This window comes from Phoca vitulina, unplaced genomic scaffold (assembly GCF_004348235.1).
Source record: "Phoca vitulina isolate PV1807 unplaced genomic scaffold, GSC_HSeal_1.0 scaffold25, whole genome shotgun sequence".
NCBI lineage: Eukaryota > Metazoa > Chordata > Mammalia > Carnivora > Phocidae > Phoca > Phoca vitulina.
Genome location: NW_022589728.1, coordinates 26223738 through 26250819, shown reverse-complemented (window position 1 = coordinate 26250819; position 27082 = coordinate 26223738). Strand labels below are relative to the sequence as shown.

Genomic DNA, 27082 nt, shown 5'->3' with positions numbered 1-27082 from the left:
TTGCCAAAAGGAAAGGAAGGATTCTTGACCCCGAGCCGCTGGCATCTATCCTCTAGTCTAACGCACACCCGGCAGCGAAAGCGCCCGGCAGAGCTGCTGCCGCCTCCCGAGTCCCTGGCCCCGAGGCCCGGCGTTCCCGCCTCCTAACGGACCTGCCTTCCGTTCGCCAGCACCCGAGTCCGCGCCGCCGGGAGCAGCCCTCGGCTGTGCCCCGCCGTCCGCTCCGGCCGGCGGGTGTCTACCTGCAGCCCCAGACCCAGCTCGCGCCGGGGCCTCTTGGAACCCCCTGCCCAAGGCGTACGGATCCCCCGTCCTCCGTCAGTCCCGCGCACTAAGCGCTCTTCGGGGAACTTGAGAGAGGAAAGGGTGGGGGTGGTAAGAGGAGGAAGAAAACCGAGGCTGAATAACCGGGGCGGGGGGGGGGGTGTAAAACAGGGAGAGAGGGGCTTCAAGCCCCACCGACCAACGTCCAAACTTTCCGAGGATGAGTGCGGAGAAAGGGTCATCCCGACCGGGGTGTGGGGGCGCGGGGCGACCGGGGACCCCTGGCAGTGCCCGCGCCGCTGCGGAGCTGACAGCTTCCCCGCGCCACGAGAACGCCACAGGCTCGAGGTGGAGACAGAACCCGAAAAGACAGGAAAAAGGAGAGAAAACTGCTCGGCCAAACGTGGATGATCCGCCACTTAATCCAAAAGTTAAATCCCCAAAAACGCAGCCCCCCCCAAAGAAAGTGGAAAATCAGGTCCCTCAGTGCCCCCTCCCTCTTTCAGCGGAGCAAATCCTTGAGCCAAAAAAGGGGGAAAGAGATAGAAAAGGGGGGCAGAGCGGAAGAGATGGTTGGGATGAGGGGATGTGTGCGAGAGCGAGCGAGAGCGAGCGAGCTAGGGGCAGAGAGGGAGAGAGGCGGAGAGGGAGAGAGAGGGAGCGAAATATCAAAGATTGTGCAAGATCAGGCTGGAAAGATAATCGATACTCGACCTAAATTTAACACAAACTACTCAATAAAAGTTAAAGAAAAAACTTACTTTCCATTTCCCCTGCAGTTCCTACTCGATCTTCGCCTCTTTTTTGTTTTGCTTTTATTTTACTTACAGCTGATCACATCCAAGTAAAACGAGAGGGTTCATTAAAAAAAAATAAAAAAAAATAAAAAAATAATCCTCGAACTTTATTGGGTGAAAATAAAAACGCTGAAGCAGAAAGTGGGGGGCATGGAGCGGTCCTCGGGGGTCCGGGAGGAGTTAAAGCATGTGCCGACCGCGGTCTCGCTGTTTGGTTGTGAAGGGGTTGGGAAAAGGAGGAAAGGAAATGAAAATCCGATATGTCTTTATTCTGCTAATTATTATCGTTTTAGCCCTGTTTAAAAAAATGGCTGATTAAGTTGAGTGCGCATGTCTTTGTGTGTCTATTCCCGATATGCACTCTGGGAATGAGAGAGGAGAGTGAGGGAGAGGGAGAGGGAGAGGGGGGAGAGAGAGGTGTAATTAGTGAGGTGATCAACATTCCCCAGACTGCAAATGACGCGCAGCCCGGACTCGGAGCAGCCCGGGAGCCTCGCGGCTTCCAAGGCTCGGAGCGCTGCGGCGGGAGCCCGGGACGCTGCGACCGCGGAGAGGGCAGGAGATGGGGATCTCCGGGGCTCGCACCCCACGCGCCCCTGCGCGCGCGACTCCCAAACTTCATTAGACACACACACACACACACACACACACACACACAATCTCTCTCTCTCTCTCTCTCTCATTTCCTCTCTCTCAGCAAAAAGGGAGAGAAAATAAAACATAAATACCGCCAAAACAATGCCCTTTAACCAGTCGAATTTTTTATTATTTTATTTTAATGAAGCAAAGTAATTATTATCGGACCAGAGATTTGTTTACTAGGGAGCTTTAAGGAGAAATATAAGTTAGAGTAATGAAGAGTTTTTCTCTGCCTAATTTATTCTGTTGTGTACAAGAACGCATTTTAATGAAGAAATGCAGGGACCGAGCAAATATGCAGATGTATGTAAATAAAGGGTGCCTGGCAGTGTGCAAACACCGCTCGCCCAGCCTATTTCGAAGGAAGAATTGCACTCTGGATCCATAGGCACCTTTTTAGACACCTATCTTTCGCTTGCACACGCAGGAGAGAAAACCCAGGGCATGGTAGATGCAAGCGGTTAGTTGAGTCAAAGTAAACTTTCAGATGAGAATAAGTGATGGGTGTAAGGGTGATAGTGGGGATATGGTTTTAGCCTTTATGTAATATTTTTGAATATTTTATCAGAATTGCATAAATTCAATGTAATAGCTTTAAGAAGACTTAGGGGAAAAAAAAACCCTTTCATCTTACAAGTCTGTTGAATTATCTTTCTTGAAGCACATTATGATGAATTTTAAAACCCCACTACAGATCTCATTAGAATGAAATATACTTGGTATTTTCTGGTGCAAAATTTAAGGTGGCTGATTCTCATTTGAAAATCTAATTATCTCTTTCCAATATTACAGATGTGAATATGAGTGACACTTTCATTAAAAGATAATTAAATAAAAATAGAAATAGACATATTTATACACACCCCCTAATATATATCTAAACAATATATATATATATATATATATATATATATATATATATATACTATCCCTTGCTACTCAGATAGCATCTTGATACACTGCTACACTATAGGTCACAAGTAGACACCATCTATGTAATATTTCAAAAATAGGAATTCTAGAGAGAAGGTGAAAGTACAAACCAAACAAGCTAAAAACAGGAAATACTTGCAATGTCCAGCTTCCTGGACAGGTGAGGTGTCAGCTGCTTTTGAGTTGACAGGTCTTTGAAGTTCTGGATCGCCAGGATCTGCTTCAAAACCTTGTCTTAGGCCTTAAGCACCAAATTTACCAAATACCAACAAAAAGGTTTATCGCAGGACAACAGAGGCTGCAAACACGCATCTTTCTGGGCCTGAAACATTGTGTTATCAGGGAACATTTGGAAAATCCTAGAACTGATGCAAATTGCATTAAAAACCAAACAAAACACCTGGGAGGATAAAAGTATAGTCCTCAAAAGAGCAGACCTAGGCCCAAATCAGAAAAGCTGGTTGCCTACAGCAGCTGGCTAAGGTTACAATGAAAGTCCAAAGGCTTGGAGTAGAGAATAAAACCTAGATATGGTCTTTATTAAGGGGGGGGGGGGAAGCACATCACCACCTTAGGAATCTGAAGTCGATGTATGTACCAGTATAGTATAAACCAGGGCTACTAAACGTTAACAGAAAGAAAATCATCTACCTCTCCAAAGACTCCATTCTATTTTAAACTTGTTTGGGAAGCAATCTGCTCAAAGTGTATGATTTTCTAAGATTTTTAATATACTTTGTTTACAGTCTTACCTTTATACAGCAACTGTATCATTGGTGTGCTGTCTGATTGTACCTCAGTTGAGTTTATCCATGTGCTTTAAGAAACATACATGGCTACGGTGTTAAAATTTTAAGTCTCTGTAACTTACAAGTGAAGAAGGTGTTTATGTAGCATTGCTGTTTACAGAAAAACACCCCAGAGAGCAAAAATTCTGGCTTTAAAAAACTATTTGAGGTGTGTGTTGGGGTAGGGGGTGGGGGCTTTTAAGAAGACTGAGGGGAAATGAAGGCAGGGAGACTTTCAGGTTCAAATCAGAAAAGATCAAGCCCTTTGAGGGAGAGGGCTCCATGTACAAGCTCACTGATGGAAAAACCATTTCCTGCGTTTTCAGACGGGTAAATGCGTATGATGAAGGAAACACCTGAGAACAATAAGTCTGTTTCAGGCTCAGGTGAAGAAAGGGGTCTATTTCTGGCATGGAAGAATAGGGAAATGATGATCATTTCGTTTTCAAGTTCTCCTTTATTTCTTTTGCCTTTTTCTCCCTGAAACATCATCAATAACATTAATGTCATTAATGTCAAAACACCAAACGTCTAATCAGGAGAACCATTTAAAAAATTTGGTGGCTATTTCTCCCCTACGCCCCCCATCCCTCTCTTTTCTTGGAAAATACATCCCTCTCTTTTCTTGGAAAATCTCTCCCCCCCCCCCCCCCCGTGTGTGTGTGTGTGTGTGTGTGTGTGTGTGTGTGTATGTGTGTGTGTGGGGGGGAGCGGTTATTGAATTCTAAGTAAGAAAACAAAAGGAAGGAGGATTTGTAAGAGGAGCGCCCACTTTTGCAATCCCTCTGCTAGCGAGTATCCCCCTCCTATTCCGCCTGTGTGTGTGTGTTCTTTTTAATCATCTCTTTCTCATCCTCTTTCACCTCTTTCCTAAGAAGAGAAGCTGGGGTGAGGGTCGGGGGTTAATGGGCTGAGGGGATGGGGCAGAGAGGGACTAGCACGGAGTCAAGAGTTTCCTCCAGGGCTCGGCCTTGGAGCGCGCCCGCGCGAGGAGGGTAGCTGGGGAGAAGCGGCTGCAGGTCTGCGTGGGGTGGGCCGGGAGGCGCGGAGCGCGGCGCCGCGGGCAGGGGCGCGGCAAGGCGGGCGAGCCCGAGCCCAGCCCGCGGGCTGCTCCGGGGCGAGGGCGCGATCCGCCCGGTTCGCCCCGGCTGCGCCCCGGCCCCTGGCGCCCTCCTTCTCGGCCCCTCGCTCCACGAAACCCAGTTGCTCCTCTCGGGTCTCTGAGGACCCCTTGCCGTCAACCTTTGACCCTGTCTCCCCCCCCCCCGCCCCCATTCTGCTGTCCCTAAACTTTGTGCGAACCCGCCGCCGCCCTCAAGGAACGTTGGCTACTTTTTATTTCAAAGTGAAAGGAGCAGAGGTTTCCCTGCCGCACCAAGAACTTTCCCTACACCCTCTTCTACACTTTCCAGGGCTACCCCAGCCGAGCCAAGCCCATTCCGGGGCACTCGGACCCTGACGCCGAGTGCCCAGTTGGGGGAGAACTAAAAAGGGATACCAGGTGGTTAGGTGTTGAGTGTTGGAAGCAAGGAGTAATTAATTTTGAGACAAAAGGTAATTTCCACTTTTAGACTTTTCCTTGGCGTATTTTATTTCCCAAATCTGTGCCGCGGACACTCTGGGCTTTACAATCGCTTTAAGGAGTCTTCCGCTGTCTGTTCCCGGATTCCCCCGCCCTGCTCTAGCCAATTCAGTAACAAATACCCCACCTCCCTCTCCCTCACGTCCCGCCAGCTCAAGACCAAGCCCAGCCCAAGGGGAAAAGGTTCCCAGTCTTTTGACCGCGCATCCGGGGTCTATAGATGAGCTCAGTTTGAAACGAGGTATTACAAGATTTCAGCGTTAGGAACCCTTTATATCACCACAGACACTTTCAGATCCTCAGCCCCCCTCCTCCTTCCCTCTTTTTGTTGGGTCTTCTCCACCCGGGGGCTATGTAACAAAGGCAGTCTGTTAACTAACATTTTTAACTCAGTAACTCCTTTCCAAAACACACTTAAACTTGATACCAATGTCTATCATTTTGTGAGTGGGGAGGTGTGGGGTGTGTGTGTAAGGGGGAGACGTGAAGTTGTCAGTGAATCGGAAAGTGCAGGGCTTATTTGGGATGGTGTCACAAACGCATTATATTTACAGTGAAATAATTCAAGAAATAGTGTGGAAGAGTGCCAAATTTCATTACTATGAAAAAAAGTATATTTTTCTTGAGAACTCACAAAGCGGGGGGGGGGGGGGGGGGTTGGCTGGAGGTTAAAATATGACCTAACATCCAGAATGGACACTGTCTTTGATGGTGAGAGTGAGCTAGATGAAATGAAATTCAAAAAGGAAAGACATTTTAAGTGTGTATGTGTGTGTCGCATTTGTGGGCAGTTAAATCTGTCGTTCACTGATTCTCTCCCCTCCCCCAACCTGGTTCTTATCTCCTTTGTGGTCCTTTTTGTCATAAAAATGCCCCCATCTTGATCCTGGTCTCTATCTGTACTTCCATATTTCTGTATGTTTCTCTCTTTCTAACTAAAGTCCCTTTTTGGTTTTTATTTGCAGTAAATCTGTTTTACTTTTTTTTTTTTTTTCTGGTGGTTCTGACCTAGTTCAATGTGTGTGGGGGGGCAGTCATTATTATGTAAAGTTAGGCACAGGTATAGTTTGGGATGGGGAAAAGGGAGGAGTTATAGAGGGTCTGAGGAAGGAAGAATTAAGGGAGTGGAAAAGGGATAGGAGGAAGGGGGAAGAGAAAAGTCAGACGCCCTCTGGCCTTTCAGAGGTCAGGGCTCAGACAGTGCTGTGACCTCCTTTCCCTCTAGGCAACCAGCCCAGTGTTTATAAACAAAATCAGACGGGACTCTCCCCAAACAATAGCACTTCACTAACTTCACAAGCACTTCTACAGCTCTTACGCAAATTAATAAGGACTCCTTATCACTTACCACTACACACCCCCCCCCACCCCCCTCAGCACATGTATTCACACTTAAGGCACCCAAACCCAGGATCACAAGCACACTCTTCTCAAAACAGATGGAGATATTTCCAGCAAACATATCCAACAAAAATTTTACGTTTCATCTGGGGAAGATCTCTAAGAGACAACGATGCAGATGGGAAAAGATAAATAAATGGGAAAACAAAGAAAGAACTGAGATTTCACTGAAGATAAATTTGTGATCTTTTAAAACCTAAAACATCTATATCTAGTCAAGGCAATGCTGTATAGACAATATACTAAACACTGGCCACCGAATAGAATTATTTGAAAACAGGACATTACATTCATCCCAACATCCACATTTCCAAGACAAAAGTGCAGATCTTTATAGTTGAAGAAAAGCCATCACCTCTGTATATAATGTCCCTAAATATTAGACACAAAAGCACCATTAAATCCTGCAGCAAACAAACAGCCCATCTGATCTAAGTTACAAAATGTATAATTAAATCCATCTTCAATTACAGAAGGCAGCTAGCAGAAACTAAATCAAAGATTTTGAAACAAATATTGTTTGCCAAGGTACAGAAATGATAGCTTTACATTATATTGTAACCAAAACTCCATTTCAGGAATAAATTACAAGATAGGAAAAAAAAACGTGAAAGCAAAAAAAAAAAAAAAAAAAAAAGAATTAAATGATTTCAAACTTTTGCTTTAAAATGATTATCAGTGAAAGTCTAAGAGAAAAAGGTTAAAGAAAATATACCTCAGAGCAAAAAGATCATCTCCTTTTCTTCTTTGTCTATCAGTCCCCTGTTAAAGCATATGGAAAATGTTTTCAAAATGCCCAGATTTGGCACATTGTCATTGCAAAGAGAGGAGCGCAGTGATGCTGTTAGAGAAAATGGGAAATAAATTCAGGATTGGGTGCTGCCTCCTTCAATGCGGATTTATCTAAGTTTAATTTAATATTCCGCAATCACTGAATGATCGCATATAATTCACCAAGATTTTAAAGGGCTTTATTTAAATACCTTGAGCAACAAGAGAATGAAATTTAAATCATTGCAGCCATTGCTTATATTTTTTTATTTTCCTATTAGAAGAACTTTAACTGGCAATTTCTAATAATAAAAGGAAAAACGATAAAGGTTTGGATTTTTTAAAGGGAGAATGTTAAAGGAAAGCATTAGCTTTATTAAAATCATTCTGAACATAAAATCAAAAAGCACAAAATGGTTGTTTGTAAAACACTAAACCTTTAATCGATTTTATTGGCATTCCGATCGATTAGATAAACGGAAATCTATAGCAAACATCAAAGCATTTAAAACATTTTCTCTATCTCATTTATAAACAAAACTTTTCTTTTCAGCAGAAAAAAATGATTATCAAACGACTAACAGGAAATTCTTCAGATATCAAATTACGATAATAAAATTATTTCCACATGGAAAGGGATAATGACAATGATGATAGTAATTACAATAATGAATAATTCAACAACCCTTTGACATGTATGTTAGAACCTCCAGCAGAAACCGCTCTAAGGGGGGGGGGGGTTCTTTAAAAGAAATACTTTATTTTTTTAATTGAAAAATTTAGTTGACAATACTTTATTTTTAAATGAAATATTTTTTAGAGATAACTCGGGGGGAAGAGCTTAGGTGTGGCTTTCGGACTAGTGTTAATTTCCCTGCAATTGCAAACGAGTCAATTTCCTCGCCGGAGTTTTCCTTCCAAATTGATACTTATTAGCAAAAATTAATATGCAAATGTCAGTGAGCCCTTCCAGGTTTGCAAACTTGTATCCGGACCTGTTTTCTACTTATTCTAAAAGGTGATTCTCAAATTATAGAGGGGGGCGAAGAGGTAGACTCCCCCATCCTGAACGTGATCTCACATTTGATCTTTTAAGTGAAGGAAACCAATTTATTTGGAGATATGAAAACTACTATCCAGAGAAATGCAGCAATCAGAGCTTATGGCATTTTAGCTGCAGCAAAAGGAAGTGTTGCTGTAACGGGTATTATGTTTATTTGTTAAAGAAAATCAATGAAAGTGGCTGTAAAGTAGTTAGTGAGGCGTGTGTTTGGGACTCGCGGTGAATCGTGACTCTGGCAGGCTGAAAGAGCAGCTCTTCTCCTTGCCAGAAAAGTCCCCGCGTCGCCCCGAGCCGGGGAGCGGGCTGTGCGGCACCTGGCTTCCAACTCGCCGGTGCTGCCCGGCGGTGCTCTTGTCTACCGCCTAAGTCACTCCAATTCTCTGCCCTTTTTGCCCTCTGTCCTAGCAGTTGCTCCTTCCAGTTGACTGTGGTGGCCTTCCCACGCCCTCCCTCAGCAGCACACACCTTTTTCCTCCTTTTCTCTTACTGACTCTGGTCGTTTCCTCCTTTACGCTACAGGTCTGAACTTCTGTACTTCTTTTCCTCCTATTGGAATCTCCCTCTTCTGAATCTCGAAATCTCTTCGGTGAATCGCGGAATATTTCTTTCCTACCCCGCCCCTCCCCCATTTCTCTCTCCTGCCAATTATTTAGCACCCGGGTCTTCTTACCCTCGCACTTCTATCCTCTCCTCCAGACATTCCAGAGAGTTCTCATCACACCAGAATGCACTTTTTCTCCTCCTCCTACTCGCCTAGGATTGGGGTTTGGGGGTGGGGGTGGGATTTTGAGTTGAACTCCCAGGGGTTTTATTCTATTCTTTTAACAGCTTTACTTTCCCTTTTCTTCTTTGCGTAACCTTCACCTACCTACTAATTTATAACAGAAGCGGTTTCTTTCCCTTTCATTTCCTAGTTTACAGTTTCCGTCTGGGGCTGTGCATTGCACAGGCACCCTCTGGCTCCCCCCTCTCCCGGGCGGTCCCCGCCGGCTGCCGGCCCAGGCAACTATTTTCATGTACTTGGTTGCGGTCTCATTGCACTTTCTCTCCTTGGAATAAGTTAGTTTCCATGATTTGAAGTTCTCCGCAGAGCGCCTCTTTACTTGTCAAGCTTACCTCGCTGCCTAAATAAAGGGTGGGGTGTGGGGGAAGGTGTATCACCCACTTAAATCCCTTTTAACAACCGTTTACTCCCAGTCCCACCACCCGCCCAGGTAATGCCTTGTGTGAATAATAACGAATTCTGGAAGATTTTCCCTTTCAGCGCGTGCAGGTTGCTTATGAGTTATTCCTGAGAGGGTCTCAAACGTCTCCCTTCTATCTTCTGGCTTCGAGTGGTCACCATTTCAACCTCCCCCCACGCCTCTTCTCCTTCCCCCCTCGCTGGCCGCCCTGGCTGCGGGAGGGGAACGCAATCTAAAGACCTCGTCCTCTCGCTTCTTGTTTCTAGCTGCTGCAGCTGCCGCTGAAATTCGCTGTGGCCGCTGCCTCTTCCCGCTTTAATCCCAGACCTCCAGTCATTGGGCAGCTCCTCAGAGGCAAGAAGTCAACACCATGGCAACCCGACAAGCCTATCAAATCACCGGCTGGCGTGACAGCAGCAACACTGCCGGCAGAAGTGGGCTGGGCGGAAGAGCAGAGTGGTCACTACGCTCAGGTACACAGTCTGGGAGTGGACAGCAACTGTCAGCCTCCACGTTCTGGCTACACAGATGTGCACCACCCAGTTCATACCCTTACCCTATGTCCCCTAGTAGGTTTGGAGGAGGAGGAAGAGGAGGAGGACCAGGAGGAGGAGGACAAGCAGGAGGAGGAGAAGGGGAGATATATATAGGAGTGGAAGAGCTTCGGGAGAGAGTTTCAAGCTAAAAGTAATAGAAGCCCTAGATACTGTAAACTAAACACGCCTTGTGCCCCAGCAGCAGAGGAAACCAAGTCACAATAGCCTCAGAACCAGATTTAAAGGGTTTGCACAAAGGTGTGGGATTTTTCTTCACCGGTTCTGTCACTTGCTTGAGCAAAATTAATGCAACGTTGTGTTCTGGAGTTTCAAAAGTATAAAAGAAAATGTTACATTTTTAACTTTTACTGTCTGCCAGTGTCCGAGTCTGCAAAAAATAAGGCTTGACATCAATGTCATCTATGCTAATTGACTGCCTTGGAAATGACCTAAACTTTACCTGAAACTGCCTTCGCCTTGTTCTTTCCTAAAATGTGTGCTATGTGTCATGTGTGTTCTAGATCTTCTCTAAAGAGAAGAAACCGAGGAGACTAGGAAATCCGTGCATTCCTTGTGGGCCTACTTGGTCTTTGTATTTCCTAATTTTCCTTGAACTCTCAAGTAGGCAAATAGAAGAAGACAGGACTTTCACTAATAATTCAGAGCACTTTGTTAATTTACATGGCTTAGTTTGAGACTGCATTTTTCTTTTTCATTTTTTTAATTTTAAAAGCAAACAATGTTTTTGAGAAACATGTGATGTATTTCTTCTTAGCTTATACAAATATTTGAACAATATATAGAATGCTATCATTGACCATATATCACCCTCTATCACTTATCTCATAGTTTATTTCTGAATTTGAGAGCACAAGTTTGCTGAAGTTGTATAGGGCAGAAAGAGAAATCCATTTAATAATGAAGTTAATGTGTCATATTGAGGGAATCTTGTATGAATTCTAAAATCTACCTTTAAGTCCACTCCACATAAACACAATTCACTAAATAAACAATTTTCATATTGATCTAACATTTTTTATGAAGAGGCTCTCAGTGTATAAGTATTTAAGTTATACTTGGCATGCATAAAATACTAGAGACCTGGAACAGGTTCTCAAAACAGCAATTGCAATATTAAGCAGAATAGGGTAGAGAGCCAATTTTTGTGGCTCTAAAGAGAAATTCAGTGAAATCTTCAACTTCATTTCCTTACTTTCTCTATATTTCATTGTTGATGGATCCTAACATTAAAACAGTACATTTTCAAAATATAATTTATTATATACCAAAAATGAGTATAATAACTGACACTGGAGAAAAAGGTCATGATATACTAGAAAAAACTTTTAGATATAATGTGATTTTCCCTGCACTGAAACTATAATAACATTGTGGTAGCATTTTCTTTTTCTGTGCTACTCTGCAGAGTTGTTGAATGAAGAACGGTCAAGCACAGAGAGCTGAAAGTTGGTTGTAGTTTAAATGATTAAGTCAGTACCAAGTTATCGATATCCTTGAATGTTTTTAGCTAATTCACATTACATCTGAAAAGTACTGAGTGTTTACGTGGGAAATGTAAGAAGAAACACAATACTACAATTTTAAATTAAAATGCATATATTTAGGGGCGCCTGGGTGGCTCAGTCATTAGGCATCTGCCTTTGGCTTGGATCATGGTCCCAGGGTCCTGGGATCGAGCCCCGCATTGGGCTCCCTGCTCTGCGGGAGGCCTGCTTCTCCCTCTCCCACTCCCCCTGCTTGTGTTCCCTCTCTCGCTGTCTCTCTCTGTCAAATGAATGAGTAAAATCTTTAAAAAAAAAATGCATGTATTTAATCCGTTATCTTTCAGAGCCAAGCTTGTAAATTTAAAATGTTTTAAAGAGAAGTTAAATGAAGTATACAAAAATCTTTCAGTACATTTTGACTTCAGTAAGAATAAATGAACACAGGAGATATGATAACATTTAAAAGTTTATTATTTCATTTAATAAATGGTGTACCTTGAGTTATTGAAAAATTTTAAATACCTTAGGATCTATCATACTATTTGTGATGGATGTGTGGTTATACTTGTCAAAGACATGAACAGATACCATCATTCAAATGTTCATCTATGTGTAATATTTCTAATTTGAAAAAGTTGAAGAGATGAAGTTAGTACATTATATCTAAATGAAAACAAATATCTAAATATTCTATTAGATCCTTTAATTTTGTTAGAAATTGTTATTTCTAAAGCTTGCCATATATGGATTATTGAATATTAAAACAAATTTTGCAAATACTATACATTTATTTTTTTAAATCACAAATCAATTTCAGTGTTTACCCTTAAAAAATACCCTCAGACTATAAAATATATGATCATCTGCTTAAATATAGACTTATGTACATGCCACACACGTGTTGCTAGTTAGCTCTACATTCAAATCTTTACATTTAAAGCTATTTTCTATACTTTTAGTGTTTTCAGTATAGATGTTCTTGGAAGGAGGAAATTTCTCTTTTTTAGCCAATAAAAATAAGACAGTGGAATTCAATGTAGTTTAAATGCTAAATTAAAAAAAAAAATCAGTAAAAGAATGCCTTGCTTGTTTTCAGCAGAATGGATACCATCTCCATAGAGTTCATTCTTGACCTTACCTGAGTAAGTACTTTAACTTAAAGTATGAGATGCACCTAGAGGGGTAATACATTGAGCTTAATAGGAAGACAGTTAATAACCTTTTTTCATCCTCGTGCACTATCAATCATGGCTGTCACCAGTCTGCTGAATCAAAGCAAAAGTGTTCTTCACAGATGACTGATTAGAAACGCAAAATCACAAGATCCATCTTCATGGTCACTTTTATTATAGTCATTTTTAAACTGACAGCAACCTGCTCAGTTTCAGCACACTGGGCATCACAAATAGTGTCACTCAGTGCAGCTAAGCATGAGAAGAGGTTGGTTGGATTATACTTAAAAATAATTAGGCCCTCAACCCTTTGTGGAACCAAGAAAAAGGTATTCCTCTTTCCATGCCCCCATTCCCTCCTCCCATACATAACTTGCTCTGATTCCATTGTATTGTGAGCTTACCATCTTGAAGGGAGGCAATGCAGAGTATAATTTTTATCCTTGTTAATTATGTAGGAATTAGGGGATGAATATGTCCACTTGAGAGTTACTGATAACTTTTTGTCTACTGCTTTTTGTCAACATCATGACAAACAACAACATTGCTACCCTTATAGTTAAGTTAAATAGGGTTCTTTTTATATAGAAATAGGTTTTTAGACTAAAGATTTCAAGAATCTAGGTAGCTAGGTATTAGTGAGGGATTCTTGCTATAAGGAGCTCTTCTCAGTGGAAGACATTTAATAGCATCACCTGAATGCTGTAGCATTGGAATTGCTGAGGTTATAACTCTCCAAATACATAATCTTAAAGGTGGTCAAGATATTAACTACTAAGTAGCGATATAAATTCTCGATATGCAACCCCATATTTTCTCCTTTTCAGCCCTAGAGTATTGAAAAATGGCAAATTTGAAAAACCAACAAGTAGATGTACATAAAAATCATTCAACTAGAGCATTTGAAACAGTTCTGTCTGAGTCAAAGGGTGAGGAACTTTATCTTGACTTAAAGTCTTGATCTTTATGCTACAAAGATGACCCTTTGATATTTCATGATATTTTCATGCATACCTTTACAATATTTTAAGATACTATAGGGTACTAATGATACAAATATTTACATGAGAAAAATTTTTAATAGAAACATTTTTAAATATGTTGTGATTCTTGTGCCCATTTTGTAAGGTTCTTATTTCATATTCAGAAAGGAAAATCCAGTTGGGTTTAAATTTTAATTTAGTAAGTTTAACTTAAGTATCCTATTTTAAATTTCTATACAGTCATTGTTTTCTTTCATCCCAAATGTTCCTTTTCTTGTTCACAGCAGAACACACACACATGTAGAGAGAGGGAAAGGAGAGATAAAAAATTGTCAATGATATTTCTTTATATAACATAATACCTTCATATTCATTTTCAAACATGTTTAATACCTCTTTGTGAAGCTACCAATTTTTTTCCTCCAGCTCTCCCTCCACACACACATATACACACCCACCCACACATGCACATACACACACCTGTATTGCTTTGTTCTGGATTATAAGAATGCTTTTCTTTTCTGCACAAAATGCATAGATAGACAAGATACATATAGTGATATATCTGTACTTATACAGATTATATAATTGCACATATATAATGGAATATCTGCATTTTCCACGGATATAATAGATGCATAAATGTACTCTCTATGTATATGAAGGTTAATATTAATTTCCTTAAATATTGTACTTTATATGTTTCTAGAGATATATGTATTGAAAATAAAGAAATTATGAAATATCCCAACTAACTATCCAGTTTGATTTTATCTTTTTTAGCTAAATTAAGCTGTCTTAGAATTTGGATAGATGTATGTGTTATTTGATGTTTCAAAATAGTTCCACCTTATAAAAGTTGATAACAACAATACTCATTGATACATTGTTCAATATGTAAAATTAGTATTAAATGAAATGTTTACATCCTTTAAAAGCTGTATAATTACATAGATGACAATGTAAATCACCTCAACACGTTCATATTCAGTTTACTTTAACGGTAAAAATATAATTTCCCCTGACAAAATGTGTGTGTGTGCACACGCATGTGTGTATGGGTGCTTAGTTTGGGTATGTTTATACTTTTTAAAAAGATAATGTCCCATAGAATTCAATATTCTTGCTTTTAAAGCTAATTTTTAGTGTAAAGGACTCTTTCTGCCTAGGTACTACTAGCCAGAATATTTATGGAAGAGAGATTTATTTGAAATATCTGGACTCGGTGTGGGACTTTTTGCTGCAAAACTAATTTAGTGAGATGATATGCATGATAGTTGGCATCATCTTGGTAATCTATACAGGCAGTCACAATGGATCCAATATGAATTTTTAATATGCATCATAAATATGAGCATTTATAAGGCTTATAAAAACTATAGATCTAGAATCATGTTTTCCTCTATAGACAGGTCTTAATAAACTGAAGACATTTTTTTCCTTTATATTTTAAAAACTTAATCAAAACTACTTTTTTAAAAATTGGTTTGTTTTGGAAGTTACTATGAAACATCTTTGCTTGAAAATTTTATGTTTTGACATAATTTGAAAACAAAACTCACATTTTAAACTTCATGGATCATTTAAAAAGTTTTTTGGAAAAAAAAATCAGCATCTTAATTTACGTGAAATGTTTATCTGACGATTTTGTTGCTGGTAGTTTTAAAAACCTGTATTGTTTTGTGTGCATTTGCTTTATTGAGAATGTTCTTATGTTTAAGTGACTATGTAAAATTGTATGGTTTTACATACAATTTTATTGAATATAAGAATATCATATGATAAATAGACTAACATGAAGCTCTTATAATTTAGTTGTTAGAGATACACTTAATACATAAAAACATTCATCAAAGAATATTTTGAACAACAAAAAAAAGACTAATAATGTTTATATATTTCAGTTTGGGCTGGGATTTATATTTGTGCATTGAATGTAACATATGCCACATGCACACATATACACCTAAATACTATCATATCTAGATTATTGACTTCTTTAAATGGTAAAATGCTGTCACACACAAATATTGCAATTATCTTTGCCATGCCTGCATTTATGCAACCTGAATATGCAATTATGGCATTTCCCTCTTTCCTGGAGTATGATTTTCCCTCGGTACTGGAATTGTTCTTTGTTGAATCTTTGTGATAAAAAAAAAAAGCTGTTATATGAGTGTCAGTTTGCAATAAATGTGTGAGAAGATGTACGGTCAGGATAGACTGGCCATCTTTTAGCGTGTCTTTTCTACCTGGGCTTCAGAGCTCTAGCTCCCAACTAATGATATTTGAAGAGAAAAGAAATGAAAGCAAAGGTCATATAAAAATCACCTTTAACATTTTATAGTAAAAAAAGAAAAAATATTGAAATATTTATAATAATTTATTATGTAATTCTATTTTAATTGCTTTACTATATTAATTTTCAAAATGCTGTTATTTACTATCACTAGTTTAAAATTGTTATTTTGTTCAACTCTTGCTTTTTACTGACAAAAAAAGATACAGTTCTTAAAAATCACCAAAACTGAAATTATTATTTTCTCTACCATTCATATTCCCCAAAGCTTTCTGCCACTCAGCCACTAAAGCTGGAAGATGCATTTTATAACAGATAGACTATTTTGATCACTACGCTTTCTTCTTACCTTGAATTTCAGTTTGCAAAGAAATATGCAAATTGATTTAATGACAACTTTTCAAAATGCACTCCAAGATGTTAGTGATGTTTTCAAGTAAAAAATTTAAGATAGTATGATATAAAGATCCCTTTTTTGATAGCTAAAGCTTTTATATGTAAACCTTCACTTATGTATTACCCAACCACTGAAGAATTTTAATGTATTGCAGTTCATTTTGCAATATTTGCACAAACATTCAGAGTAGTATTATGTTGCTTTGTTATTTCATTATATTATATTTCACATATAGATTTTCATTTGAATTTTCCTGTTTTCAACATTTGGATATCATCTCATTAACTATCATAAACCAGTAGTTTAAGGAGGAGTAATTCTGAAATGTAAACACTCCTTCTAGAATTTTACAGTATTGCTACAGAAGAGAAAGAGGGGACTAACATTACTTTCCCCCAAACATTTCACTGTTATGATTATAAGAAAAGATCAGATGCTGTGGCAATTTTTTTCATATGTGATCTTTCTTTAGAATTATTTTCAAAGTCAACTGTCCTTAGACCTTATTTTCATCTCCAAAAAGCATTAAGTTTGCTTCTTTGTAAAATATTTCTTCATAACATATCTTAGTTTAATTCACTTCTAGCAAAAGAAACACCCAAACTCAATCTGGAGACCTCCTTCCAACATAATTTAGCTGGACCTTTTCTTAGTAAAGGTTTTCTGGTTTTCATTTTCACTTCATATTCTCAAATAAAAGATCCTTTGTTGTCTACCATTTGATTGGACTTAATGAAAAACACTCCATTTTAACTTAACAGTATTTCCTTTTGAATTTATTATATTTAAGAACACTGTCAAAAATCAAACATTTAATCTCAGGTTTTTATATTTCAAAATATATTACTATCACATGGCTCAGTGAGGTGATGTAAAAAGTACACTGAAAAGATTTCAAAAAGGAAAGCAAAAGCGAAAAAACCCGGCTTCATTCTAATATGAAACTAAATACTATAGCTAATGTGCAGACTGGGTACGGCAGCTAACCGTAAAGACTAACCTGTGACAGGGTGCCAACAGCAGAATTGTGCAGTATTGACTAAATGAGCTTCACTGATTTGTATTGAGGCTAATATCTTCTTTAAACAATTCCGTGTAAATTGTGCGTATAAAGTCATTGGAAGCTATTTCTCAGGACAGCCTCGCTGGCTAGCTACCTGCTGGAGTGAGGAAGATAATCAATAGGAAGAAATAGAGCTGAGCATGAGCCTGGGAAGCTTCAGAGCAGTTAATGCTGATAAAAGTAGATGATGTCAATATTTGGGAATAGCACAACTCTAGGATAATAGACAAAAGAGAAGTGCATATGTTGTAGAGTGTTCAAACAGGGGCAAAATTAAAGCCTAAGTGGCAGATGATGCCCTGGGCTGCAAAAGACATTATTTATTACAGGTATTGTTAAATTTCTACTGAAATCCAAACAGAGCAAGACGTTATATGAAAAAAGGTACCTAACTTTTAGCAGAAGCTTAAATACCCATTTCCATTTCAATGGTCAATAGGTTTCTGCCAATGATTGGTATAGGATAAGACTGTCCTCCAAATGTTTGGCAGATGTATATTTTTACATATGTAATACCGCATGTTTCATTAAGAAATTGCTTTTAATTCTCTAAGTTGATTCCAAGATATAAAAAAATAACATATACAAGATAAAATGAGAACAGGCTGTCAGTCAAATGGTGATGCCAAAGATACAAGCAAACCTAACTGTCTTTGCATATACTTGTGTGTTTATAGCAAGTACCTTATCTTCTAGAGGTAGTAGACTTATTGGAAGTGAGGTAATAATATATTTTTACTAATTTAATACTGAAAATCAGTTTTCCTCTTGCTGTCAGGCGATGAAATTTTGTTCTTCTGTGCTGATCTTTCTGTTGATGTATTATGACATAGTCTGTCAACATGAACAGATATGTGGAAGGAGATTGGGTGACTGAGACGTACAACCTACATAGAACTCTTCTTGAATTTTAAACATGTTATCATGTTTGGGTACAACAAGTAAGGCTGTGCTTGCTTTAAAATGCTGTATTTTTATATAATTTAAGCCCAAGCAAAAAGAGGTGGACTATGACAAGCCTCTAAACCGGAAATGAGTGAGCCAAATCCAAACCACGTATTTCAGAACACCTTTTAAAGAGCTCTTCCACGTCCTAAGTTGATTCCTTGAAAACAAAAAACAAAAAACACCATTTGCAAAATATAAAAGTTTCTCGACAAAGAGGAGAAATCAAATCACGCACGTGTGATTATCAAACGTAGCCATTTTCTCCCAAATTAAACAATCCCACAACTGTTACATGCTTTTATTGTCACAGATGTTTTTATTGTTTGGTCTCAGATTTCTGGATTATATCAAGCCCATGATTCTGAGGTTAGGTAAAACAGCCACGCCTGATAGTTTTTACTTAAAACCAGGCTAACAAATGCTATTAGAAAAGGAAGCATATTGATCTAGCACTTAACATTTTAAACATTGTTTTTACCCATAAAAATACAGAAATAAATAAATTTTATCCCTGCTCTTCATTTTATGCTTTTATTTGGGGGAATAACTAGTTATTTTGAGAAGAATGTTTCATCTTTTCCAAATCACACATTGCAATGACTAATCCAAGATGTAGGATTACAATTAAAATCATTTCAAATCCCAAATATATAATCTTTGTAAGCTTTCTTACAAATAAAAATACTTGCTCAAAAAATGCTAGTAGTTGTCATATATCCCATCCTTTTATCTTAAATGCAGAGAAATAAAAGACCTTTAGTCATTATTGAAGGCTTCATTTCAAATAAAGTATGAATTTTGATTTAGAGACACACAAAAAAAAATCCTTTAAGATCTATACTTCAACTAATTTGTTAATCTTGTGCCACTTTCAGCATTTGTCACACATATAGACCAGGAAATTGGCTCCATCTCATTCTAGCTCTGTATTGAATTAAAAACCTCTACTGCAAAGAAGAGCATGATGTGGGGAAAGAATAAATTTAGTTCTTTCTTTAGCAATGCACATATATTTCCATACATTTCACATCCTAAGGGAGCCTATGAATACATTCAATAAATACAAAACTATAAACTATAATTCCAGAAAAGGCAAAGGTTTACTTTTTTTCTGATGTTAATGTACCGTTTAAGTTTGAAGACTGAAAATTAAATACTTTTATACATTTTATTTTACCTTTTTTTAATAGACACCTTCACCGTTAGAAATAAATCTATAATAACGAATCTTAGTTGCTTCTTCCACTCGGATAATGTTAGCATGTTTAGATCAAAGCAAATTAAGTATCAGTAGCGGCAAATTGAGAAAAAAATGTTTTCTGCTATTTGAATCTATGTTTGCATTCAATTCACCAAAGCCCTCCTTGGGTAATCTAGTAGACATTATACACAAACCATATATGTGTGTACATTAAAAGGAGTGTCCATTTCTATTTCATATTATAGACTAACAGAAAAGGTATTTTTCAATGAGGTGTGATAATAATGAGGTGTTTTTCAGCATGATAGGTGCATTTCTATTAAGATTCTGTGAAAATGAAATACGCCCCACAGGTGAAGGAGATTACTAACTCTTGGTATAGACTTGCTGTATGTGTAGTTCACTATGCTTTCAAGTATTCGAATTTGTGACTGCGTTCTGAGGAGACAGTGCAGTGTGGTAGATTTATGATGGCCTCACGGAAACAGAGTTAGCAAAGATTATGGCATACTTGTTTAGAAAAACGGTGAGCTGAAGGTTCCTGATTTACACTAACATATATCTAGATGAAACCATAGTTTGCAAATTGCCTTGAGGAGTCATCTTTTATTAAGTGTTTGATAGGTATCCAAATGTACGTATCTATTTTAAAACATATCAAGAATGCTGATATTATATGTGCAAGGATTCTCTTTTATATATGTAGGTTAAAAATATTTTTACTTCTACATTTCTATTTTCTAAATAGCTTAAAAATTAATAACCAGTAAGAAAAATCATGTTATGTTAAGAAATACATTTCATAATATTTAAAAATTAGAAGGCCCAATAATGTGAAAAAAATGTAAAACTTCACAGTAAATCCGCCTATCAATTAAGAGGTTCAAAGTCTTTATAGCTTTTGTTTTTGCTGTTCTTTTTTTTAATATTTATCTTCTTATTCAAGGATAAAGAAATAACCTTTAAAGACTGTGCCTAAATTAGTCAGCTTACAACCTGTCACTCCCTGACTCCTTCCCATTTTAAGTGTTTAACAAACGTGGTCTTCATTTGAAGGATGCGGCTGTTTCTCCCTTATTTTATTAGGCCAGTGAAGATACTCCTTCACTGAATTCAGAACTGAAATTGTGAGCCGATATGCTCATAGACTTTTTTCCTATGGGAAGTCTTATCTGTGTATGATCAGAAATGACAAAATGCATGACACAAACTTGTAATCATTCTGCTCTGTATTTCCAATTTCTGTGACTGCTATTCCTTGCTGTGCCCCTTTTATTTTTATAATAGTCCATAGTGTCACCATTCATATATAGGAGAACCACATTTTCCCCCAAATTCCACAATACCAATTTGTATGCTCCTACTTAATCTGAGAAATAAGTGTTTGGGAAAAGATGAGTGGGTACACAATTAAACAGCTATGAAATAGCTGGAATCACAGCTCCTTCCAAATCTTCATCCCGTTGGTTCCATTATCCTTGTATTTTACAGCTTAGGATCTTGGATGTTTAATGCTGGTATTGTGTAAAGTGGGTGTTCCTAGAAGTCACACTTATGAATTAATGTGTGCCCCAACTGCTTGAGGGCATAAAATTTCTCTAAGAGACAGCAGCTGACAGATTGGAAGAAACTGGCTCAAAGTGTCAGGTAACTTTTAACTTCTAATGTTGAGTTTTGAAAGTATCTTTTGGGTCTCTGTTCTTAGGGATTTAGTAACAACAAATGGAATGCACAGGAAGCACATATTTCCACTATTGGCCTAGCCTTTTTATCATAGCTCAGGATGCTTTAAAAAAATTGTGGTAAAAAATACATAACATGACATCTACCCTCTTAACAAATTTTAAGTATATAGTACACTACTCTTAACTATAGGCACAATATTGTACAACAGATCTCTAGAACTTTGTCATTTTACATAATTGAAGCTTTATACCCATTGAACAACTCCCATTTCCTTCTCCCCACCATGCCTCACCACCATTTTACTCTCTGTTTCTAGGAGTCTAACTATTGAGGTGTCCCATGTAAGTGGAATCGTGGTATTTGTCCTTCTGTGACTGCCTTATTTCACTTAGCATTATGTTCTCAAGGTGTATCAGGACACACTTCTGTGTCTAATATTATCCTCCCCTTCCTTGGAGGGTCCCAGAGAAGGGGCTCAGTTGGAATGTTCCACCTGAAATAAAACAGTTCATTTACTAAGAGATTGTAGAAGAGAGAAGGGAAGGGTCAGAAGAGGAAAACTGATTAATTCTCACAGGAAACAGGTACAGAGAGGTTGTTAGCCACCATTCTTGTCATTGTTGACTGTTGCTCACCATGTGGCAGGCATAGTGAGGAGTGCTTTATGTACATTGTCGTATCCACCTGCTCAGCTTCCCACTGCGGTAGGTACTGTTATTAGCCCCACTTCACAGATGAAGGAAATCAAAGCACAGAGAGATGAAGTAACTTGCCCCAGTCTACCAAGCAGATCAGCACTAGAGAAGGGATCCAGCCTTCACTTTGAGCAATTATGCTGCTTTCCTAGTAGTCGCTTGGTAAACAAATGTTCTTTTCTTTGAATACAAAGGAGTAAAATAAAGTCTATATCAGTGAAGGAGAAACAGCTCTTCATTCTCCTAAGAAATAAGAAGAAAGGGCTCTTGGCCAAAGTTAGCTGACTGTCTAGCTATTTTGTTCCAAAGAAGGATAAATGTAGAAGAGTTAGATACACAGTCCAGGGTGTGGATGTCAGAATGTGGGATGTGGCAGGTTTAATCTTTGAGGTTCTTTTCGGTGAGAGGATGTCTAGACCCCCACCACTCTGAGTGGCATAAATTCACTCACAGGTTCGTAAACGGTGCGCAAATTTAGTAAAATCCAAGTATTCCATATGAAAGTATCTGTTTCGAATGACACGTTTTGATAACATTAATGGGACTTATTTGTGGTGTGCTCCTTTCTGAAAATATTCTTTAGTTGTGGTTGTTGCATTTACATATCATTGTATGAGATCAAATATAAACCTATGGTACTGTGGGAGAATTTATTGTTTTTACGTCCTAGATCAGATTTAGTGCTTAACTTCTTATGCTCTCATTAATGATGGTTTTTATTATTTTTGTTGCATTCACTTTTATTCAAAAAGATATTCACTATAAAAATTGCTTGTTTTATTTACTCATAAAGGTTGCAGATTATATGAAAATTGGCCATACCCATCAAGCCAAATCCCATCACAGGTATATACTCCATTGTAGTAACATAAATATTTTGCTTCAATAAAAAACTACGTAATTTATTTATGTATAGAGAATGCTTCACACATGGTAGGGGCTCATTAAATGTTAACTGGATAAATACATATTTGCTTTGATTAAAATCTTATTTAAAGGGGCCATAGGTCTTTGATCCCAACATTGGTCATTCAGATTGAGTAAGTTAAAAATCTGTTTTGTTTTGTTTTGTTTCCCTAGGGTGCTATGAAGACCAGAATTAGGCCAATGCAGTTTGCTGGCACCTATCATGGTGGAAACAGAGAATGTCTGAGAGGTACACAATTATCACTAAACAAACAATAGAGCAAAGTAGGTAAGAGTGGAAGCATTAGAATCAGGGAAAAAGGGGTTTGAATTCTAGCTCCAGCTGATAATGCGGTTGTGACCCTAGACCAGTTATTAACCTCTTCAAAACAGTTTTCCTTTTGTATAAAATGTAGATTATAATAACAGAGAGAGACACCTCAAGCGATGGTTTCTAAATATTCTGTGAAATAGCACAGAGCCTGGCTCTGTGTAAGTCCTCAGCAACCATGATTACCATGATGAATATATAGGCTATTTTAATGTCTCTAAGTACATATTGGTTTGCTATTTGAAAAGTTCCGGTTTTGGCATGTTACACTAATGGATGATATTTCAAATCAACAACTTTTATTTTGAGGATTCTCTCAAGAATCAAAGGAGACACAAATCTGAGAGAAAAATTTGAAAAACAGAGATGTAATTCAGAATGTTATGATTGTACAAACTTGTTGAGTTCATAAACATTAAACTTTAATAATCTGGTTTTATATGTGGTAGAAATAAGTCTATAAACAAAATATAAAATTAAGTAGAATTTGCGTTTCATAATTGGCACGGGAGTCACATGAGATCCTGTCTCTATATTTAAGAAACCTATAGTCCAATGGGATTTTTATTTATTTATTTTTTTAAGATTTTATTTATTTATTTGACAGAGAGAGAGACAGCGAGAGAGGGAACACAAGCAGGGGGAGTAGGAGAGGGAGAAGCAGGCTTCCAGCTGAGCAGGGAGCCCGATGTGGGGCTCGATCCCAGAACCCTGGGATCATGACCCGAGCGGAAGGCAGACGCTTAACTGACTGAGCCACCCAGGCACCCCCCAATGGGATATTTATTGACCAAAATTATGATGTAAGAGCGGTAGGGGAAATAGTAATTCCATGAAACTAGTTTGAGAGTGTAAAGTCAGGCATTTAATTTATGTCACAGACTACTGAGAATGCCACGCTTTTTTTTTCAAATCTTTGAAGGCTCTGCATCTGTCACTATTGTGTATACACGCATGTGTGTGTGTACATGTGTGGGTTCATGAATGGGAAAACAAAACAAAAAAGTCCTCTTTTATGCCAACTCTCATTGCCTTGTTTGTAGGAAGAGACATAGTGTTTTCCTCTCTCACCCTTAAGTGAAGAGACCATTTCCCTGAAGGAACAATTAATTACGTGCGTGCATAAGCTGACGTGTAAGACTTCTGTAACGCAGTCATGGAAACAGCGAAATTGTTCATAAATAGCAAAATGTCTTCCACAGAAGAAGTTAATATTTATGATAAGTTTTCCACTTTTTTTTTTCAAATATTCTGCTTTCTTTCAAAGTCTGCTGGGCAGTGCGTACATAATTTCAGAAGAAAAAAAAAAGCAGAAATCTTTCCCTTTCACATTGGCAGAAACAACAAATATCCCATCTCTTCCTTGTCCTTTGACTTGGGTGACTTGTGCCCTCGTGTGTGACCACAAGACTCCCCTTCTGTTGACAGTTACAAGCCAAGGATAGTTGCTTTGGCGATCTGCGTACACAGTTCAGAGAAGCCAGGATGTTCAGGATGATTTGGGCTGCAAAAGTGTACCTGCATAGTGCTGGATACTTGGATGAAACAGAGAGAATGACCCCTAAATCTTCTACCATATCTCATTCATGAATGAAACGAACCTGACGAAAAATAAATTGAGGCTTCGCATCTGCCTTCACCATATATCTTTACTTAGGACTTTCAAAACTGCTAGAGACCAAAAAAATCTCGTACTAGTCTATTATTGTTGAAATTCGACAGAATTTTCATAGTCTATAAGGTGTCTTTAGTAAATTCTCTGAGACCTATTCGGCATTATTTTCTATTCTAATTTGGTATTAATGTTAAAAGCATGACTGACTGCCATCCGTTATCACAGGGGTCATCTGATGGAAACGTTGGTTCTTGAGCTTCATTCATTCTGATATTCTGTACGCCAAGACAGAAGGAAGCAGATAAATCTGTAGTGCTCACATCCTCACACTGAACGGTTGCTCTTTAAATGTAACTTCAGGATAGAATTAAGGTGGGATATTTTCCAAATCTATTGAGCATCATTTGTTCCTAGCCCCAAAGCCCAAGATTAAAGTATGCATACATGCTAACAAGAGAAAGGAAAACAACTCACTGGAAGAAAAAAGAAGAACAGGAGCAAAGCTTTGTTAATCTTATTTAGTCTTTTCATTAGCAGATTTACTCAGTCAGTCATATAATTAACATATCCTGGGTGCCCACAGGGTGCCTGAAATAGAGGCACTGTAGAACTGGGAGTAGAGAGCGGGACCAGCCTGCAGTTCCTACCTATTAAGTAGAAGTGAGACGAACGCTAAATGCTGGTACAATGTGATGTACCAGGCAAAGTTTCCTAGAAGAGCTAAATTGAGTTGTAATTCGGTGTGTAGACATTGTGTCGTAAGCATATTTCCATTGTACTGCAGACTTTCTATTAATTTTTACAGCTTAGATGTATTCTATCTTAACCATTCACTCTCTTCAACTTTTAGATTGTTTCTGAACTTTGGCTATTATGGAGAGCGTTATTATTTAAACCGTGGAAATTGGAAGATCGCCTCAACGTCCAATAATAAATAAATGGTGAAATAAATCACGGCATGAATATACAATAGAGGACAGTATAACATTAAAACGATTCTTGCCAACGCTTTTTAATGATTTAAATGAAAAGGCAGAGCAAAAGCTGTATTATACACGCACATTTATATATTAAGATCTCCACAACATAAAATTTTTTATTTGTGCAAAGATATCAGGAAAATTTTACCAAGATTTTATTTGGGGTTAATTCTGTATGTGGGGTTATGAATGATTACTAGTGTTTGTTTGTTTGTTTGTTTCTTCGTATTCTCTACTTTTTAAAGTTTTAAGATTTATTTATTTATTTATTTATTTATTTATTTATTTATTTAGAGTGCTCGCACTGGGGGAGGGCCAGAGGGAGACGGGAATAAGATTCCCCACTGCTCTGGGGGCTGCCTGGCTCTGGGCTGGGCTCTGGCTGGGGCTCTGGGCTAGGACTCCATCTAACCACCCTGAGATCATGAAACCAAGAGTCCTTCACTTAACCAACTGAGCCACCCAAGCGCCCCTAAAGTTTTTCTCTAAAGATCATGTCTTATTTTAGAATCAGACTAAGCCCATATACTTACTATATGTTTTAAGAAATTTGATTTTGAAATACAAAGAGAATATTTTATAGTTTTGAAAGCTATTTCTAGTTTTTTCTCTGGATGATTTTTATCAACTTAAACAGGCACCAAGAATAGCAATAACACTAGCACTGAGTCAAAATAAAACAAAAAAAAAAATACTTATTAAATCATAATAACTAAAAATACCTCATTGCTATTTTAATTTGCATTTCTTTACTAGAAAATACCATGATTATTTTTCCCTGTTTGACTTCTAATTTCTAAAAGGTACTTCCTTTTGCCTAAATTCTATATAACATCCTTTGTCTTTCTCATTTTATTCCCTTAATAAGAATTCTTTATATAACATTAACATTTGATACAAATATTCTCCTTTGGCTCTGTTCTTTTTATTTTATGCTGTTTACTCTTCAGCAGTTTTAATGGCCAAATTGTTAATATTTTTATTTGTGATTTTATTTATAATTTCAAATTTTAAAAAGTTTTTACCTCTCTAGAGTTAAATAAGTATTAAATTATTTTTGTTTAGTTTTGAAGTTGTTTGGCTAGTGTTCTGTAGTTTTTAATTAAACAGTGTAAATTAACATTTATAGAGTATTGTTTGCTATATTGGCCTACATCTTTTCAAATGCTAATAGATGGCCCCAACAACATTATTTTCATTTTTATGATGCTCCCTTTAATTATATATGTATATTCACATGCATATAAACCTATATAGTTATATATACAGATTGTGTGTATTAATATGTGTGCATAGTGTTATTCTTTTTCTTAAAGATTTTTTATTTATTCATTTGAGAGAGA

The 27082-nt window shown here is 37.9% G+C and overlaps 1 protein-coding gene and 1 long non-coding RNA gene across 7 annotated transcripts in view; one reads left to right on the top strand and one right to left on the bottom strand.

Moving 5' to 3' along the window:
- The window catches only part of ZFHX4 (zinc finger homeobox 4), a 180458-nt gene extending 179094 nt beyond the window's left edge, over positions 1–1364 (bottom strand). For 2 of the 3 annotated variants that reach the window (XM_032421977.1, XM_032421980.1), the window contains exon 1: positions 1026–1364. The gene's annotated coding sequence lies outside the window, so the exon portion shown is untranslated. Of the gene's footprint in view, positions 1–152; positions 332–1025 lie in introns of those variants that run through there. The other variant, XM_032421979.1, reaches the window with a different exon arrangement.
- The window catches only part of LOC116643185, a 48349-nt gene that overhangs the window by 1019 nt on the left and 20248 nt on the right, over positions 1–27082 (top strand). For 3 of the 4 annotated variants that reach the window (XR_004301506.1, XR_004301508.1, XR_004301505.1), the window contains 2 exons: positions 9689–9895; positions 22988–23063. This is a non-coding gene — a long non-coding RNA (uncharacterized LOC116643185). Of the gene's footprint in view, positions 1–9688; positions 9896–22987; positions 23064–25609; positions 25865–27082 lie in introns of those variants that run through there. The other variant, XR_004301507.1, reaches the window with a different exon arrangement.